Below are 9,696 nucleotides of genomic sequence, written 5' to 3' on the forward strand. Positions count from 1 at the left end.
GCAACCATGGGCACGAGAGTGAGATCTCCCTAAGATGACCACCTTCATGGCACGTAAGTTCACATCCCTTCCCCAGCCGCCAAAGGCAAAGCAGCTTTGTATGGCATTAGGAAATGCCGATGCTTTTTGTATCAAACAGGCTTAATCAAAGGGGAGCTGCAGTCATTGGTTTGCAGGATTACCAGTGCTCCTTCCTAGGGGCAGCCTGGTCATGTGCCTGCATTGCAGGCCAGGGTAGAGCTGCATGTATTTACAGTTTTACCTTTGGGTGCCAGATCTTCCAGACAGTTGGATATAGTGGGAACCATTAAAAGAAAGTGACATTTTGCAGTCTGCGCTGGAATGTGAAAGGCATCAAATGCAGTGCAAAATGCAACAGGCCACTGTGTGGTGAGCATCTGCTTTTAATAGGTCTCCTTGCCCACAAAAATTTACTACCAAAGACAACGTACCCAGCTCTTTAAATTCAAGCTGGTGGCAGAGGAGGGGAGAAAGGGGAAGGGAAGAGAAGCAAAAAAAAAAAAGTCCTGATAAGACATAGGTATCTCAGTTTTTGAGCACTAATTTTATCCTCAGTTCCCCCTTAAATAAAAATGACCGTGTGAGACTAAGGGCAAAGGACAGTATTTAAGCGATGCTATGGGACAGCAGGTTGCTTCAGGTTTATCTGACTCTACGAGAACTGCAAGGCCACCTTTGCCAGAGACTTTGCATGTCTGTTCCTAAGACTTCACTGTAGGTGTTTCACAGTGAAAGGGGGTGGGGGGTGCTAATCCCATCCTGCAGAGCGAGGATTGATGTCTTGGTCGAAGACATCAGTTGGGAGGTAAGACTGAAGCCCAGGGAGGCTTTGCTGATGGTGCGGTAAAGATTCAGCGCGCAGGCTTCAGACACGCACGTAAGTACCTAGGGTCCCAGGCTGGTTTGTCCTCACTTGCTATCGCCTGCATGGCTAGATTCAAGCTAGCAATCACCCTTCCAAATGGCAGGACCGAAGAAGGGCTCAGCCACACAATCCATTTACATTAGTGTTAGCAACGTGTGCACACTGCGTACATGTGACTCTGGTGTAGAATCAATAATGGCAAAATCTGGGGGTAAATCTAAGTGACACCGGAGGAAGGAACATGTGTCCAGAGCTAGCCTTGCAAACAGGCTATTACCTGATCCCTGCCACGTAGTGGAAAGACTTTGAAATAAACACCCTATCCTGGCATTGTCACACTAGGTCCCACCGTACAAAATCCATGTAACTGCACGGTGGGTTCAGCCTCATTTCACTTGACCTGGCTGAAAAGTCAACTGTGGTTTGCAATCTGACTTACCTTCAAGAAGCAGGAGTCCCAGGTTCTAGGCCATCTCCCCCAGCGGAGATTTGATCCCTGCATCTCTCTGATTTCCTAGCACAATTCATCAGGCCACCGATGAGGTACTAAGCAGCCTTCTTTCCAGCCCTCCTGGTTGAAGCCGGCCCTCTGGGAAACCAAGAACAAGAGATAAGCACAAGCTGGGGAAATGTATGGCTCAGACAGATGGCTACTACTGTAGAAAGGTGTCCCTGATTCTAGTTCCTATTTGGGCAAACACTTCCCTCCTGTCTTCCATTTATTCTATTAAATGCAAGGTGCAGTGAGCAAGAAAGAGAGAGGACTGTCAGCAGTATACAAAGATAGAAAGATCTCTCTCTAGCTACAGTCAGGGCTAGAGAAGAGATATAGGACTAGACAGAAGTAGCACGAGATCTCTAGCTAGGGGCTGGGATCTCTATCTATCAAAAGAGCTAGGAAGCTCCCTCTATATACAGGGAGGGCGAGAGAGGATTTAGGTTAAGATACTGGCAAGATAAAGAAAAAGAAATGTCTACAGCTGGGGATGTAGCGACTACAAGGGATGAGGACACATGGAAGAAACAGAAGGCACATGAAAGACGATGCAGGAGAAAACAAACCATGACTTGTCAGGGGGAAGTGTGCTTGCAGTGCAGAAAAAACAATGGTGAGCATAAACAAATGCAAGAGTGAAATAAGTCTGGGGTTTTTTGTACGTGTTTAATGTAGAAACCCAATTGATGCTACAATTGCACGCACTTCCTTGGAACCTGAATATGGCTTTGCTGGTCCTTTACATTGAAGGGAAAGCAGCAAGCAGCACATGTATTTTTCACCCTTGCTCATGAGCCCAAGGAAAGTTGTTCATCTCTTACCTGAGATGTTTTTCTAAGTGGAGTCATGTGCCCTTGTGCGAGCAAATGACTGTCTCTCACACCTGGCGACACAGCCTTTACTGGCTCACCCGATGGTGTGGTCACAACTGCACTACTAATTGAGATCTGCCAGTGAACACTTGCCTTAGGCGACTGAAAGGTGTTTCATATCCTGAGAAGTGCCAGCCAATGGTAGTAGGGTGGTCTCAATGCCTGATACATGCAGCACAATTGGTGTCAAGGCTCTGGAGACAGATGTGGCAAAGCTGCAGATAAGTGGCCAATATAACCTTCCATCTCGGCTCACAAAAATTGCTGATAAGTGTCAGCTCCTGTTCGGCTGAGTGCTGTTTTAAGAGAGAGGAGAAATAAAAAAATGTTCACCAGGACTCAGCCTTGCGATGGCTTATGGAGCACGTACACACCTCTTCCAAACCCTTAACTCAGCCAAACTGTCTGGGACCCAGTGCTGACACAGCTTATCAGCAACACCTAATTTTCTAATCAGGCCAAAGAGACTCAAAACAGTTTCTAAATCAAGAAATTTCAGGGGGGGGTGATGGTATTTTTGTGCTGGAGCTTAAAAAAAAAAAAAGCAGCCAGCTCCTTGTACAGCTAACGGGGTTTAGCAGGCCATTTCCACTGGGCTTTAACAGCAGTTGCTATCGATCTGCTAAAAAGTAACACACACACACTCTAGCACAGTTGGCCATGTCCAAAAGTCAAGTTGGAATATGAACAGTGATCCTAATGCACGTACTAACAAGCAGAGCTATGAAGATCAATAAAAGAACAATGAAAGGCATTTAAAAGGTGATGAGTCTCACAGCCTCTTTTAATAAAGCTACTTACCATTACCACCCACTGTAACCTATTCAAGTTGTCGCTGTCTTCTTTGCATGCCCTTATCATAAATTAGATGTTTTTCCATAATCGTGCATAAGAGATGGCTCCTTCCGTTGCTGCAGCGAGGCCCTTCATACAGCTCCCACCAAGGAGTTGGCAAACGAGCAGATGCTCCATGCTCTGCATTTCACCACATTGGTATATATTCATGTCATTAGAGTAGCCCCATTTAATCATGTTTCTTTTGCATCTTCCAGTTTGAGCCGGGGCAGCCAAAATACGGCCTGCAGGCTGGATCTGGCCCACCAGGCTTTACTATCTGGCCTGTGGAGCCCCTAAAAAAAATTAAAAAATTAATATTTATCTGCTCCTGGCTGCCTGGCAAAAATACCAGGAGCCAAGGGCAATAGGACCCAGGGGAAGCCAGGACGACTCACCAGGAAGGCCCCACCCCCACACCTTACACCCAGAAGTCTCTGCTAGCTGCAGTTTGCACAGCTTCCCTGCACACGGCCACCTCCAGCACCACGTGGCCCTGCTACGTGACAGGATCATGGGTACCCCAGGGCTAGAAGCAAGAGGATATGTGTGTGTCTGTGCGCATGCAAGGAGGGAGGGGAAAAGAGAGCGAATGTGTGTGCATGCACACAGAGACAGGCACACCGTGTGTGTGCGCGCGCGTGCAGAAACAAGCACACTATGCACGTGCACACAGAGACAAGCACACAGTATGTGTCAGAGAGGCCCACTGTGTGTGCAGAGACAGGTACACTGGGTGTGTGCAAAGACAGCCACACTGTGCGGAGACAGGCACACTGCGTCTGTGTGCACGCACAGAGACAGACACTGTGCAGAGACAGGCACACTGTGTGTGTGGGGGGGGTGTGCAGAGACAGGCAAGTGTGTGCGTGCGTGCACACAGGCACACTGTGTGCAAAGAAAGGCACTGTGTGTGCAGAGACAGGCACACTGGGTGTGTGCGCAGAGACAGGCACGTGTGTGTGTGTGTGTGCGTGTACACATGCAGCATCAGGCACACTGTGCACGCACACAGGTGCTATGCATGTGTACGTGTGAGATAGACACAGTGTGTGTGGGGGCATGCAAAGACAGGTATACTCTGTGAGTGTGCGTGTGTGTGTGTGTGCCTGCGTGCGCAGCGACAAACACACTGTGCGTGCACGCGCACACAGAGGCAGACACTGTGTATGTGCAGAGACAGGCACACAGTGTGTATATGCACTCATACAGAGACAAGCACACAGTATGTGTGTGTGTGTGCATGCACAGACAGGCACACTGCATACACGTGTGCACACAGAGAGATGCACAGTGTGTATGCAGAGAGGCACTGCACGTGTGCACACAGAAACAAGCACACTGTGTACACAGAGACAGGCACACTGTACGCACAGACAGGCATACTGTGCGTGTGGGTGTGCAGAGACAGGCACACACTGCGTGTGCACTGACAGGCACACTGTGTGCGCGTGAAGTCAGGCACAGTGTGTGTGTGTGCGCACAGACAGGCACACTATGCGCACAGAGGCACACACTGTTTGCAGAGACAGGCACTGTGAGTGTGCAAAGAAAGGCACACTGTGAGTGTGCACGTACAAAGAGGCGCACAGTGTATGCATGTGGTCAGAGACAGGCACGCTGGCCAGCTCCTGTGCGAGCCCAGCCAAAGGGGTGCAGAGAAGGGGGGGCTCAGAGGCCTCCAGCCACAAGGGAATCTGGCTTCGCTCGCGGAGACCTGGGCTTGGGGGGCAGCAGCAGCCTCGAGCTGGCCTTGGGATGCTGAACAGCCGTGTCCTGCAGAGCTCAGATAGGTGGGGACCCAGGGAAGGCTGCTTGCCCAAATACTGTCCCCTGGGGCGAAGCTTCAGACCAAGGCTGAGCTGCAGAGCTGCCTCTGGGACCCTCAAAAGGCAAAGGGCCACGAGCTGGGCTGCCACTGGGCACAACCCGGAGCAACACCCCAGGGCCTGCTGTGATCATAGACCGGTCACAATGCTATGCCCAGGAGGCCGCTTGCAGCCCCAACAAACTTCTGCCATCCGAAGGCGCGCAGGAGCTGTGCAAGGGGCAGGCCAGCGGCCGGCGCGGCCCCCCGCTGTGGGACACCCTCCTCCACTCTGCGTTGGGAAGCAGAGCTTTGTTCTGGCTTTGGTGGGGACCTCTGAGCCCCAGGAAACCGCTGCTCCTCACCCTGGGTCTGCACAGAAGTTCCTCTAACCCTCCTGGCAGGGCCCCCTGCCCTGTGTTGGATCATGACCACGCATGGCCACGGGCTGCACGTGCTGCGTGCAGCACGGCTTCTTCCAGCCCCTTGAGTGTGCAGGCAGTTCAGGCATCACCATGTTACCAAGCTGTATCAGCCCCTCTGGGAAGGTCCTCCTTGGGGTCCAGGCTCATTGAAGGCACCTGATTGTTCCTAATTTTTCCTTCCATAACATCAGTCATGTCTTGTGTGCAAGGGCACAACACTGGTCACAAAACTTTTTTGCACTTTAAGCCACTTGGTTACTTGCGTGTGACCACTGCGTGGGTGCTTGGCGTCTTCTACCTGCCGTGATCTTTCCTTTTGGCTCAGTACTTTTCTTCGGAGATCAGGTGGTGCGATGCCAGCCAGTAAATACAGGCTATCCTTTGGTGTTGGCTTTAGACATCCGGTTACTTCACACCAGCTGTCGTTCAGTACTGGGGCTAGTTTCTTGGCGTGGACTGGTTGTTCCCCTCCTGGACATGCATGCTTTGCCATGGAGTAACACGTGGCAACAACAGTGGTTCGCAATGTAAGTGGGTTCACTCCCCACATCTATTCAAGTGAACAAGACATGATAGCGTTCTGTACCACCGGAGATGACTGCATGAACCGAAAAGACCCTCAGGGCTCATTCACACTGGGCGCATCTACGCGGTCATTACTGTGCATTTAGTTTAGCACAGTAGTGCTGGTGCACTGGTTTTTTGTAACACTTACTGCCTAATAACACCATGCACTCACTCACTCACTAGCACAGTTTCTGACCAGCATGCTACTGCACAGTGCTATTAAACTACTGCGCATTAAGTGTCTCGTGTAGACATGCCTGCTGAAGTCCAGAGATGTGGCTGAACCCAGTATAGAGGCACCCAAGGTAGCTTTAAAATGAGCTAAACTCAAGGACTAACAGCAGCACAAACTGCCAGGCCCTGCTGGGACAGGGGGAGATGCTCGAGCCGCAGACAAGAGCTCAGCTCCATGCTGCACCAGCTGCTTTGCTTGAGGACGTCTGCATGGCCTGCAGTTGCACTTTTGGGCTGAGGCATCAACGTACCCCAGGCAGGTCCCTTTAACACAGTGTGACGCCACAGTGCACTTTTGGCAGCTTCCAAGCTTGCTGCAAACCTAAGCCTTGAAAAATCCCACCTCAAATGGTCTGAGAAATGTGGTTAAAAGACAGGAGAAGGGTTCCCTCCTCCTCCTCTCTCTCTTCCCCCTCCCCACACCCAATTCTTCCTCCTCCTCCTCCCTGCCCTAGAGCAGTAAGAGTTTTCCCCAAGTCCACTTCACACCAGAGATAGGTTAGCACTGGGCTCCTCCCTTGTAAGTGCTTAAGCCCCTCCTTTGAAGGCAAAACAACCGCAAACCTTGACCATGCGCACGACTTGGTGTGGCCACAATGCTGGTGCATGCAAGGCAAGGCCACCTCCTTTCCTCTTCTCCGTCCTTCCCTTCCAACTCGCCTGTCTGGGCTGATGGCACCAGGTGGCTGCCGATGTGCATCCTCCCCGTCGCTTCCACCGTCTGTTAGTGCTGGTTGCGTGTACAACAAGCTCTGTTGCGGGCACTTTTGGGGCACTTAGCGGTAGAGTTTGTGCTGCAATTAGTCGCCCCCTTTCCTGCGTTGGCTAGTACGGCGCAGCGTCTATTTTTACAGCTGGAAGCTAAACGCTTCAATTTACAGTCCACTTATTAGCTGATTTACTTCAGCCCTCCCCCTTCTCAAAAGACAACCCCGTGGGAATACGGCGGCCACCTGTTGCTTTCAATCACTCCCCTGCTGGATGAGCCTCTCGCTGCCAAAGGGCATTTGTGCCGGTGACAGAGAAACACCCCCACTAGCGAGAGACAAGTGGAGAAGGGGAGAAAACTGACGCTGCGGCATTTGGCTGAATGCCAGTCCCCACCTCCCTCCCCGCCATAAAAAGAAAACTTGAGTTGGGATCTTGACATCTCCATGCGTGCACTATCCTGGTTCGAGGGCGGATGGTGGTTAACAATATGCTACCAATATGGTGAGAGTTATTCCTAAGTAGCACACACATGCTTGCTGTTTATTTTTCTCATTAGGAGCAACATGCATTGTCTGGCTTCACACCCTCTTAACGGCTAATATATTCCACCAGAGGATGTTTCACTTTTGCAGTTGGGAGTGGAGCGGAGCCAACATGTGTCCTTAAATATTCATGAAATGTTACCCGGGACGGCGCTAGCTTCCACGCGGCGCGCAAATCAAGGCAAGTGGAAAGACCCAGCACTTACGTAACTTGGCGTGGCCTGGGGGATCGCGCTGGGACGGCAGGCGTGGGCTGTCTTCTTGGCGCTGCCTCCGATTTGCTTGCCGGGTGGCTGCTGGCATCGTTGCTGTGCCTCAGGCAGCTCTTCGTAGACGGGCGGGATGGTTGCAACCTGTGATTAAAATAAACCCTACGTGAGCGCAGGGTGCCACTGGAGGACACGTGTGTGCACCCTCTGAGGTTAGGTAGCAGACCTTGGTGACTGCTAGTCAGCACAGCATTAAGTCACGGTGTGTGGGAAGAGAAGAGCATCCTACTTCAGCAAGGGAAAGGCACCTCTTTACAAAACCCTCTGCTTCCCCACCTGGCCTCTGACTAAGGGCCCCTAAAGCAATAAGGATCCTTTTCAGAGCTTCCAGCCTTAAAAAGAGAGACTGTGCACTCATCACTTCTCCATTTAAAGAGCAGGGAACATCAAAAGCAGCAGCATTTTGCCATTCAAAGCTCCTCTGGCATTTCCCTGAATGACCAGAAGGGACCTGAGGCCACATCGAAGTGGCCCCTGTCCTGTGCCCCACGAGGGGTCTGCAGAGGGAGCTGGGAGCACGAGCTCCTGCCTCAGCTCCTTCCCTGCCCAAAACCAAGACGCAGCCCACGTTCCTCGGTGCTGCACAAGCCACCTGAAGAGATAAATAATCTTCCCTTCCACTCATGCAGAAGGAGAGTGATAGCTGGTCCGCGCTCGCCTCCGCCGCCCAGATGGTGCTGGCTCCGTTTCACTCATTGAAATATTACCTGGTGGCTGGCAATTTTTAGGCTGGCGAGATAGTTAACCCCCTACTGTCACAGAGGGAAACGAGAGGGTGTTGATTGGTTCAGAAAGCAAAAAATAAACTACAAATAAAAATACAATGAATGTGTCTGGCCTGAACAACCCTGTGGCCTTGACGGGTCTCGTTTTCTCAGGGAGCAGCTTGCCCCTCGGCCCGCTCATCGTCTGCAACACCGTCAGTCAGTGGAAGGCAACAGGAAGGGTTCGTCCCAGCTGGAAGCGGGGAAGTTGAAAGAAGGCCCCGCAAAAGTTAGGTCGGGTGCCAGCCAGCATAGCTGCCTCCAGGCTGGCGACAAACAAACAGTAAAGTCTCAGCAGCTCTTACTTGATCCCTGCTGTCACCAACAGGAACAAAAAAAAAGATCTATGATCACGGCATTAGGGACTGTAGCATGTGCACAAGCGGGAGGCCTGACTTCAAGCTCCACCGCTGAGCCCAAGTCTGGCGGGTCCAAATTTTGAGATCTTCAGGGTGTGCTTTTAATGCAGTTCTGCATGCGATTCGACGGAGGTTTCTCCGACACCCTCCGCACTTTGTCATTCCAGCGCGATTCCAGTTGGCAAGTGAGTTGTCCGAACACTAAAACTAGCTGAAATGCAGTGATTTTTAAAGTTGCTCCTGTTGGTCTAAAACTAGGCCCTGACCCCCCGATATCAGCCCGGATCAGGTAGTTAATAAGATGCCAGGGCTGGCAAAGTGCATGAGAGAGAACCAGGAACACTTCTTTTCTCTTTAATCACCCCTCTGGAGCTGGAAGAGAGTTGGGGGAGAAATGACTGCTGAGCGATGGCTTTCGTTCCAGGTAGCCTGGCTGTCTCTTTGCCAAGAGCAGGTAGCGATGATCTGCAGCAGGCCGCGCACGTCTGAGAGCATTTGGGCCACCTGGAAGGCAGTCAGCATCCGGTCTGCTAACTAGATGAGATCACAACTTGGAGTTTTTGATGCTGAAGGTCAGCTCACTGCTGGATGCGGGACAGGCTGGTCTCTGGAAAGCAGTCAACACATCAGCCCTTTAATGGGATTGATGATTAGTGAAGCACCAAGGGAAAAATTAGATTAGAAAAACAAATGAAAATAATTTAGGAAGTCCTGTTTATTCTTGGTGGAAGAAGCTTCCATAGCGAGGCGGCAGGAAACAATTTGACTTCAATCCAGAAGAAAAGGAGCTCAGGTCTGGAGTACATTAGTGTGGTGGGAAGCCGGGAATAGCAGGCACTTAACCCTGTCATTCAGCAAACATTAGTGAATTATGAGTGTATTATATGTGGGGTTATGTATTTTGCACGATGCCTGGAGTGCTGCTAGATC

General features: G+C 51.1%; 1 long non-coding RNA gene across 1 annotated transcript in view; it reads right to left on the bottom strand.

Annotated features, from left to right (window-relative positions):
- Positions 1-9,696, bottom strand: part of LOC109293243 — a 36,016-nt gene that overhangs the window by 15,112 nt on the left and 11,208 nt on the right. Inside the window, exons 2-3 of the long non-coding RNA XR_002096272.1 lie at positions 7,581-7,727; positions 1,326-2,550 (exon numbers count right to left, since the gene is read on the bottom strand). This is a non-coding gene — a long non-coding RNA (uncharacterized LOC109293243). The remainder of the gene's footprint in view (positions 1-1,325; positions 2,551-7,580; positions 7,728-9,696) is intronic.

Source organism: Gavialis gangeticus, unplaced genomic scaffold (assembly GCF_001723915.1).
Source record: "Gavialis gangeticus isolate Ggan-Ray unplaced genomic scaffold, GavGan_comp1, whole genome shotgun sequence".
Classification (NCBI taxonomy): domain Eukaryota; kingdom Metazoa; phylum Chordata; order Crocodylia; family Gavialidae; genus Gavialis; species Gavialis gangeticus.